General features: G+C 29.8%; 5 non-coding genes across 5 annotated transcripts in view; all 5 read right to left on the reverse strand.

Annotated features, from left to right (window-relative positions):
* LOC145845479 (small subunit ribosomal RNA) overlaps positions 1-1,542 on the reverse strand; it is a 1,808-nt gene extending 266 nt beyond the window's left edge. Inside the window, exon 1 of the ribosomal RNA XR_014370365.1 lies at positions 1-1,542. This exon is cut by the window's left edge and continues 266 nt beyond it. This is a non-coding gene — a ribosomal RNA (small subunit ribosomal RNA).
* Positions 1,543-4,925: 3,383 nt separating this feature from the next.
* LOC145845501 (5S ribosomal RNA) lies at positions 4,926-5,044 on the reverse strand. The gene has a single exon (XR_014370385.1). It is a non-coding gene; the product is annotated as a 5S ribosomal RNA (ribosomal RNA).
* A 2,831-nt stretch (positions 5,045-7,875) lies between these two features.
* On the reverse strand, positions 7,876-7,994 carry LOC145845502 (5S ribosomal RNA). Its single transcript, XR_014370386.1, has one exon. It is a non-coding gene; the product is annotated as a 5S ribosomal RNA (ribosomal RNA).
* Positions 7,995-9,785: 1,791 nt separating this feature from the next.
* On the reverse strand, positions 9,786-9,900 carry LOC145845543 (U5 spliceosomal RNA). Its single transcript, XR_014370424.1, has one exon. It is a non-coding gene; the product is annotated as a U5 spliceosomal RNA (small nuclear RNA).
* An 81-nt stretch (positions 9,901-9,981) lies between these two features.
* LOC145845530 (U2 spliceosomal RNA) overlaps positions 9,982-10,000 on the reverse strand; it is a 196-nt gene continuing 177 nt past the window's right edge. The window contains exon 1 of the small nuclear RNA XR_014370412.1: positions 9,982-10,000. This exon is cut by the window's right edge and continues 177 nt beyond it. This is a non-coding gene — a small nuclear RNA (U2 spliceosomal RNA).

Here is a 10,000-nt window from a genome sequence, read left to right on the forward strand (position 1 = left end):
GCACGACCGGGGTTCAACGGATTACCCGGACCTTTCGGCCTAGGGAACACACGATGATCCGGTCAGTGTAGCGCGCGTGCGGCCCCGAACATCTAAGGGCATCACAGACCTGTTATTGCTCAATCTCGTGTGGCTAAACGCCACTAGTCCCTCTAAGAAGTTGTCTCCGACCCAATGGGTCGAGCAGCTATTTAGCAAGTAAGAGTCTCGTTCGTTATCGGAATTAACCAGACAAATCGCTCCACCAACTAAGAACGGCCATGCACCACCACCCACAGAATCAAGAAAGAGCTCTCAATCTGTCAATCCTCGCTGTGTCCGGGCCGGGTGAGATTTCCCGTGTTGAGTCAAATTAAGCCGCAGGCTCCACTCCTGGTGGTGCCCTTCCGTCAATTCCTTTAAGTTTCAGCTTTGCAACCATACTTCCCCCGGAACCCAAAGACTTTGGTTTCCCGGAAGCTGCCGGACAGTTCTTAAGTTCGACACTGCCCGATCGCTAGTCGGCATCGTTTAAGGTCAGAACTAGGACGGTATCTGATCGTCTTCGAACCTCTGACTTTCGCTCTTGATTAAAGAAAACATTCTTGGCAAATGCTTTCGCAGTCGTTCGTCTTGCGCCGATCCAAGAATTTCACCTCTAACGGCACAGTACGGATGCCCCCGTCCGTTCCTATTAATCATTACCTCGTGCTCCGAAAACCAACAAAATAGAACCGAGGTCCTATTCCATTATTCCATGCAACATTATACAAGCGTAAAGCCTGCTTTGAACACTCTAATTTTTTCAAGGTAAACTTGCCGGACCACCGCAACACTCAGTTAAGAGCACCGCGAAGGCACCGACCAACAAGAACAACGAGGCCAGTGCTAGCCTTTCGACCGACCAACCTCGCCGTCCCTATATCCAACTACGAGCTTTTCAACCGCAACAACTTAAATATACACTTTTGGAGCTGGAATTACCGCGGCTGCTGGCACCAGACTTGCCCTCCAATGGATACTCGTTAAAAAGTTTAAAGTGTACTCATTCCAATTGCAGGACCTCGTACGAGGTCTGCATTGTTATTTTTCGTCACTACCTCCCCGAGCCGGGAATGGGTAATTTGCGCGCCTGCTGCCTTCCTTGGATGTGGTAGCCGTTTCTCAGGCTCCCTCTCCGGAATCGAACCCTGATTCTCCGTCACCCGTTACAACCTCGGTAGGCCGATACCGTACCGACGATAGTTGATAGGGCAGTTGCTTTAATGAGATGTCGCCAGCACTAGGCCGTGCGATCCGCAAGCTTATCCAGAGTCACCATTGTAACGACCCGAAAGCCGGTTAGTTTTGGTCTGATAAATGCGCGCCTCACGTCAGTTCGGCGCTTTACGCATGTATTAGCTCTAGAATTGCCACAGTTATCCATGTAAAAGCGTACAATCAAATGAACCATAACTGATTTAATGAGCCATTCGCAGTTTCACTGTACGTGAGCTCGTACTTACACTTGCATGGCTTAATCTTTGAGACAAGCATATGACTACTGGCAGGATCAACCAGATAACTATCCGAGGGCGTTTAAACCCGTTGCTCGACTGAGCGTTTTTACTGTATAAATACAGACCTTTTCTATCACTCGGCTTAAAAGCCTTGCGAACGTTACTGAAAGTCGGCGCCGGCCTTTTGCTGTTTAAAGCGCCAGCCCGCGTCGACTGCAGCATGCAGCTATACAACTGACTGTTCTTTCTCCCGACCAACCGTTTGCCTTCTGCCGGTTAACTCGTCAGCAGCAACACGCCATCTGTCTGCTGCAGTTACCCGCCTCGAGCCGTGCCTGCCTGCGTCGGCTACTCGTCTCGACGACTTCGCAAAGCTATAAGCCTACCGCCGCTGGACGCTTGTAGTTTTTCATACGCTGCTCCGATGCGTTTACATAGCACGTTCGCCGCCGCTGCAATAGCCGCGCCTCGGGTGCTAAACAGTAATGCTTTAAGCCCGCTTTCTCGCCAAGTCGACCGAACGCACAAACACGTCTCTCTCACTAGTGTAAAGTAATGCATACGTGTATGATGCTCAAATGTTGCTGTTGAACTTTTTTGCCGATTTTTCCCGATTTTTTTTTAATTTCTTTGTTTCTTTTCAATTTTTTTAATATTTTAAGCTTATTTATGCTACGTTTAAATGTTTTAATACTTTTTTTATACTTTATTTAATATGTTTAAAAGAAATAAATAAAAAATAATATATATAAACTACTTTTTTTAATGTTTTAAATATGTTTGTTTATTATAAATAAGCTTTATTTGTATTATTTTTTATTTAAACTTACTTTTTAAATCTTTATATTTGTTTTATCGTTTTAAGCACATTGCGATAAATATAATAAACAAAAAATTGATTAAAAATAATAATAATAAAAAAAAAAAAAAAAAAATAACATAAGCTTATTTTATATGTTTCATTTTATTTTTATTTAAACTTACTTTTCAAACCTTAATACTCGTTTTATTTTTTTAAGCAGATCGCGATAAATATAATAAACAAACAATTAAATAAAAATAAATAAAAATGAAAAAAAAAAAAAAAACATAAGCTTATTTTATATGTTTCATTTTATTTTTATTTAAACTTACTTTTCAAACCTTAATACTCGTTTTATTTTTTTAAGCAGATCGCGATAGATATAATAAACAAACAATGAAATAAAAATAATAATAATAATAATAATAAATCATAAGCTTATTTTGTACGTTTCATTTTATTTTATTTAAAACTTACAATTTAAACTTTTGTATTTGTTCTATTCTTTTAAGCACATCGCGATAAATATAATAAGCAAACAATTAAATAAAAATAATAACAAATAAATAAAACAATACGGCTAAACTATAAAAAGAAAACTAAATAACTGATAAATACTTGTAAAACATTATTTGAAACATGTATTTTGAAACACAACACGATTGATTTATATTTGATAATATATTTTTAATTTGTGTAGTTCATTTAAAGTAGTCTCCCTTTTTGCTTCTGGTTTTATTAGAGTTATATATAACAATAAATGATGTAGTTTATTTAAAGTAGTCTCCCTTTTTGCTTCTGGTTTTACTTGAGTTACATAACGTTAAATAAACATACTTAATAAACGTAACCATCAATACTGTCATTTTAATAAAACTAAGTACAAATACATTGAATTAACATAGAACTTTAAAAAGCCTTTGCTAGTATCTGTTGGTAACAGTAAATAACCTATTATGACTCACAATACAAGAGTGCGAAATTTATTTTTCATTTGATTTTTCAGGTATTTATTTATTTGTGGAAATAAACTTTTTTATTACATTAGAAACTAATTGAATTTTTCCTATAACTATACCTATTATTATATTTAGTATGCTTAAAAGTAATAAAATGAAACGTCGCGATTATATAATAAACAAACAATCAAACAAACAAAGAAATAAAATAAAAAACTATTTTTTTAAACTTATATTTCAACTATATGTCTTATTTTATTTTCATTTAAACTTACTTTAAACCTCTGTATTTGTTATATATATTTAAACACAATACGATTAAACTATAAGACAAACAACAACATAAAATAATCACATTAATAAATACACTAAGCAAATAGCTAGAATAAATATAAATAGTTCAATATATACAATATATTTCTTCCATTTTTAAGTTACTTGTTAAACATATTTATTTAAACATGTTTCTTTAGAATATAAAACTAACAGTTCTACAAATAAAGAAATTAAAAAGCCAATACACATAACACTAACTTTTCATAAATTAGATATGCAAATATGAACAAAATAATAACTAAATTGTAAAGCTTTTGTAAACTGTAAACTTATAAACTTATAATAATAATTGCATATTCACTATTCACAATAGCTTTTTATTTAGTACACAACTGGTCTGTAAGTTGTGTAGTTTATTGAAAGTATAATCCCGTTTTGCTTCTGGTTTAAATAAAGTTATACAACACATACTAAAGTAAATTAAATAAAGTAATTCACTACTATCTATTAAATACATTAATTTAAATTAAAGTGAACTTTGAACTTATAATAATAATTGCATATTCACTATTCAGAATTGCTTTAAATTTAGTACACAACTGGTCTGTAAATTGTGTAGTTTATTGAAAGTATAATCCCGTTTTGCTTCTGGTTCAAATAAAGTTATACAACACTTACTAAAGTAAATTAAATAAAGTAATTCACTACTATCTATTAAATAAAACCAATTTAAAAAATACATTAATTTAAATTAAAGTGAACTTTGAACTTATAATAATAATTGCATATTCACTATTCAGAATTGCTTTAAATTTAGTACACAACTGGTCTGTAAATTGTGTTGGTTCTATTCAAGTACTCTCCTTGTTTGTTTTGTTTTAGTTGTATTTATTTTTAGATACTAGCACATTCAATACACATAATAAAGTAAACCAAATAAACTCTATTAATTTAAACTAAGTACAAATACATTAAGTTAATACAAAACTTTAAAAAGCTTTTGCTAGTATCTGTTGGTAACAGTAAATAACTTATTATGACTCACAATACAAAAGTGCAAAATTTATTTTCGTTTGATTTTTCAAGTAGCTACGCTTTTATTTGTTTATGGACAAAAAGACTTTAAAGTTTTAGTATAAATGACTAATTGTATTAATTTTAACTCAGAAAATTGTACTCTACAAGATGGTGCCATTATTTTTTCGATATCTCAACCTGGTCAAACCACTTTTTTAGCGCTCTAATTGGTTTAAACAGCAAATAACGTTATCTGATTGGCTTACGTTTTTATTTGCTAATAACTAGAATTTACTTTTCTTTTAAGCGTTAAAGAAATGTAAATAAACGAGTAATAAGTATAAATAGGTCAGAAAGAAAAATAGTACAAAAAAGATGAATTCAAAAGGCAAAAGCCTACGGCACGTGGTATTCCCAAGCGGTCACCCATCTAAGTACTAACCACGCCCGACACTGCTTAACTTCCCAGATCGGACGAGATGGGGTGTGCTCAGTGTGGTATGGTCGTAGGCGTTTGAAAGCGTTTACAAGCCTTTATAAACCCTTCGGTTTGTTTAAAAAACCTATTTGCACTTGATTTACAATCGATTTGATATTTTAAAATTAATCCTTATAAAATTTTAACCTGAATTAACCTTTTTTTTTCTTTTTTTTATCAACAGTTACTCCCAAACTGTACTAAAACTGTATTGTAACTGTACAAAAGTGTTTGTTTAAATAATTGCTATCTATAAATTACCTAAGACCAGGACAAGTAGAAGTAAAGTTTATTGAATTATTAAACTAAATAAATAAAATAAAATCGTAAAATAAAATAATACAATATGTTTACAATTTGTCATTGATCTATCCATTTATGTTATTGCATTACAAATACAAACATTGCATACATTCAAGAGTATTATTCATCAATCTTTTCAATATAATAAGTTTTAAATTTATATTTATATATATATTTATTTTTAAATAATTCCTGACATTTTAGACTACCTGAGATTTTTTTTTAATTAAATTAATTTTAGTAATTAAATACTTGACGTTCTAGTTTTTTTAATTTGATAACTCAACTATGTTTATTTTTTTTTTACTAATTTTAAAATTATTATTATACAATATATTTGTTATATTATATTTATTTTATTACTTAAACTTATTATATACATTTAATATATAATATTATTAAATAATTTTATTAACGAATTAAAAACAAAATATTATTATTTTATTATTATTATATTATTAACTTAGTGTTTTATTTTAAAGATATATTAAAAAACTAAACAGATATTACCCCTAAAAAATTTTGTTAATAATATATAAAAAGTACTCAAATTCAGATTCGGAAATATATATACTGTTTTTTTTCATCAATATTGCAGGTCTGCGTAGCCGGGGGCTGTAATCTAGCTGCCAGCAGGCCTGAAATGGTGGCCACTATTGTTCAATGTTCAACTTCAAATTCTTTGAGATTATACTGTACTATCTATCTATCTATCTAACAAATCTATCTAACAAATGTTGTTCAATCTAGGTTGTGGGTACTTGGGTCGAGTAATGCCTTTGACTTACAATCTGTTGTGGATTGTCAATATTCCTCTATCTATCAATAAACAAATCTATCTAATAAATGTTGTTCAATCTAGGTTGTGGGTACTTGGGTCGAGTAATGCCTTTGACTTACAATCTGTTGTTGATTGTCAACATTCCTCTATCTATCAATAATGATTATATTCAATATTAAATGTTGATTAATTCAGTTGTAAGAAAACCAGTGCGCTGGTTAGGTTGGGTAAGGCCTTCGACTTACAATCTTGGGGATTATCAACGTTCATCACAAGTACAGTAACGATCTCATTGAATTTCCAGTTGGAACATTGGATTGTAGTGGTGGCCTACTCTTTTTTGCCTAGTTTGACAAACTATTGTATATATATTGTATAACTTTATTTGTATTATTTTTTATTTAAATTACTACTTATTATTAAAGAATTAAATTTTCTCCATTGTTTTCTCCATCGCGAACATTAAAAAAAAAACTATGTATTTGAACTAATGCTTATTTTATATGTTTTGTTTTATTTTTATTCAAACTTACTTTAAACCTCTGTATTTTTTATACAATAAGATTAAACTATATAACAGAAAAATAATTAAATAATCAAACTATTGAATAAGCAGTTAATTAGTGTGTTTTTTTTAGGCTTCTTTCATTTTTAACTTACTTGTTAACCATATTTCTTTTATTAAAGTATAAAACTAACAGTTACTAAAATAAAATAATCATAAAGTCAATACACAAAACACTAACTTTTTATAGTTTAAATATGCAAACATGAATATAGTTATGAAGTAAAGTTATTCAAAGCTTATAATAATGAAGCTTTTGTATAATATTTCAATTACAGTGAACTTTAAGTAAGATAAGTTTTTTTTTTGTAATAACTACAAAATTGGTATTTTAGTTTATTATTAGTAACTAAATATTTATATTTATTATATTTAAAAAAAAACTTCTATACTAACTCTAATTTCAAAGCATATTAAAACATACAAATTTTACCAACTAAATATTTATTTTTATTTTTATTATTATAACTTTCAAACATAAGCTTGTATACCTTATATACCTATATACCTCATATAGTAGGCTTGACATAACATTATTTAATTCTTTTTGTTTGAAATAAACTCATTTAGTTATTAGTAAATTACAACATAAATGTTTATAACAATAAAACTAAGATTTAGCTTTTGAGTTAGTAAACTTTGATAGTTTTCTTTTAAAAGTTTAATAGTCCTTATTTAAGTTCAAACAAAATTGCTATATATTTAATACACATACAAAAGTAAACTAAGTAAACGTAACTCAATAGTCTCTTTTAAGTAAAAGTAATTACAAATACATTAAGTTAATACAAAACTTTAAAAAGCTTTTGCTAGTATCTGTTGGTAACAGTAAATAACTTATTATGACTCACAATACAAAAGTTCAAAATTTATTTTTGTTTGATTTTTCAAGTAGCCAGGCTTTTAGTTGTTTGTGGACAAAAAGACTTTTAAGTTTTAGTATAAAAGACTAATTGTATTAATTTTAACTCAGAAAATTGTACTCTACAAGATGGTGCCATTATTTTTTCGATATCTCAAACTGGTCAAACCACTTTTTTAGCGCTTTAATTGGTTTAAACAGCAAATAACGTTATCTGATTGGCTAAGGTTTTTGTTTTCTAATAACTAGAATTTTCTTTTCTTTTAAGCGTTAAAGAAATGTAAATAAACGAGTAATAAGTATAAATAGGTCAGAAAGAAAAATAAAACAAAAAAGATGAATTCAAAAAGTAAAAGCCTACGGCACGTGGTATTCCCAAGCGGTCACCCATCTAAGTACTAACCACGCCCGACACTGCTTAACTTCCCAGATCGGACGAGATGGGGTGTGCTCAGTGTGGTATGGTCGTAGGCGTTTGAAAGCGTTTACAAGCCTTTATAAACCCTTCGGTTTGTTTAAAAAACCTATTTGCACTTAATTTACAATCGATTTGATATTTTAAAATTATTCCTTATAAAATTTTAACTTGATGTAAGTATTTTTTTATTAAAACCTTTTTTTTTTGGTGTTTTAATTACAATTACTCCCTGCAACTTTATTAAAAACTTTGTTTAAAAGATTGTTAACTATATTCTATATTTAATACTATGATAATTAGAAGTAAAGTTTATTAAGTGATTAAACTAAATAAAAAATATTGTTAAAATAAACATTTCGGTAACATGTTGTGTTTAGTTTGTTTTACTATTTCTCATTGTTCTATTTATAGATGGACTTATATATACAAGAATATTTATAGTTAGTTATAGTTTTCTAAAGAATATCTCATACTACATCAGATTTTACGAATAAATAATTTATAACTTATAATTATATAACTTATAATTATAGATTATATAATAAATATAACTTAATTTAAGGTAATAAAATATTTGACGTTTAATTTAATAACTCAACTATGTTTATGTTATAAAATGATAGTATATAATACACATACATTATAATAATATGTATAACTAGTTGTTTACTTTAAAATGAATAATTAAGTGGAAGAATTAAAAGAACTCACATTTTTGAAGAGAGCGTGGAAAACCAGAATAGTCTTTTAAAACTTTTATTAAATTATCGATAAATATAAAATACAATAGAATTAAACATATAAACGTAACTGTGGTTGCTTAGAAACTAAACAAGAAATTTTTTAATAAAATATAAAATAATTATTATATAGAAGTAAAATAAAAATAAAATAAAAGTAATATAAATTATATCTTTTAACTAAATAACAATCACGAGCAATATTAGCGCAATGTCAGAGTATGAATTTATAATAAAGGAATTGCTTCCTTGGTGTTGATACTTACCTTATTCAAATAGAATACATTTTCAGCGATCAGGCTTGTATTTATTTTAGCGCGCGTAACACAACGTTTGTGGGTTTCGGCACACTTTTGTCGATAGTGGGCGCCCCGCCTCTTAAGTACAGAAATTTCGGGAATTTTCGATTTTTGGAATTCTGACTCGACAGATCGTTTTTATTTGGTCCAGAGACCCCGTAAAAAATTTTTCAGCCCATTTGAAGCATGATGAAAAAATGTTATTTCGACCCCCTTTTTTTAGGGGTTACGGGGACATCGACCCATTTTTTGGGAATAAAAAACTCCTAGAAAAGGACCACTTTTCTTCTTTTTTCGAATTTCGACTTTTTATTTTTTTGGAAAATTTTTCTATTTTCTTTGTTTGTTCTATTATAAGGTCAAAAATATTTTTTTGAGCTTTGCAACGCATAAGGACTAACGTAAGGTAAGTTTTAAAAGATTTTTTTTTCGATAATTTTTTCTATATTTTTTGTTTGGTCCATTACAAAGTCGAAAATATTTTTTTACGGCTTCTAAACGCGTGTAGATTAACCGTAGGTAGGTTATTTCGAAATTTAAATTTTTCAATATTATTAATATTTCTGTAAATTGTTCGATTATGAGGTTTTTATGGCTCTTTCAGCACCCAATAAGTACATTAAAAAATAAAACATGAAATGAAAACATCAACTAAAATGAAAATAACATATTCTGTGAAAAAACCTACGAAAATTCTTTATGAAATTTTCTTTGTCACATAATTGGAAGCTAAGAAAAACCGGAAAATAATTCTTCTTGAGCCATTTTTTTGTATGATAAATAGTATGCAAGCTGCCGATGTCAGAAGACTGTCGACAGCCGAAAAAAAGTCTGTTAAGACTCATTGAAATTGCTCCTGTCCACGGAAATCTTTAGTAAAAGGCGAAAGATTCATTCGTGTACTGAACTGAAGCCAGAGTGATTAGCAACGGTTGCCAAGGCTTTTTCTATGGGCTTTACCATGCTACAGGTTGTGAATAAATGTATACAAACTCCCCCAGAGGGGAGGCGAGCCGATTCCG

The sequence above is a fragment of the Thalia democratica genome, unplaced genomic scaffold, assembly GCF_965202585.1.
Source record: "Thalia democratica unplaced genomic scaffold, ktThaDemo2.hap1.1 HAP1_SCAFFOLD_69, whole genome shotgun sequence".
In the NCBI taxonomy this organism is placed as follows: Eukaryota; Metazoa; Chordata; class Thaliacea; order Salpida; family Salpidae; genus Thalia; species Thalia democratica.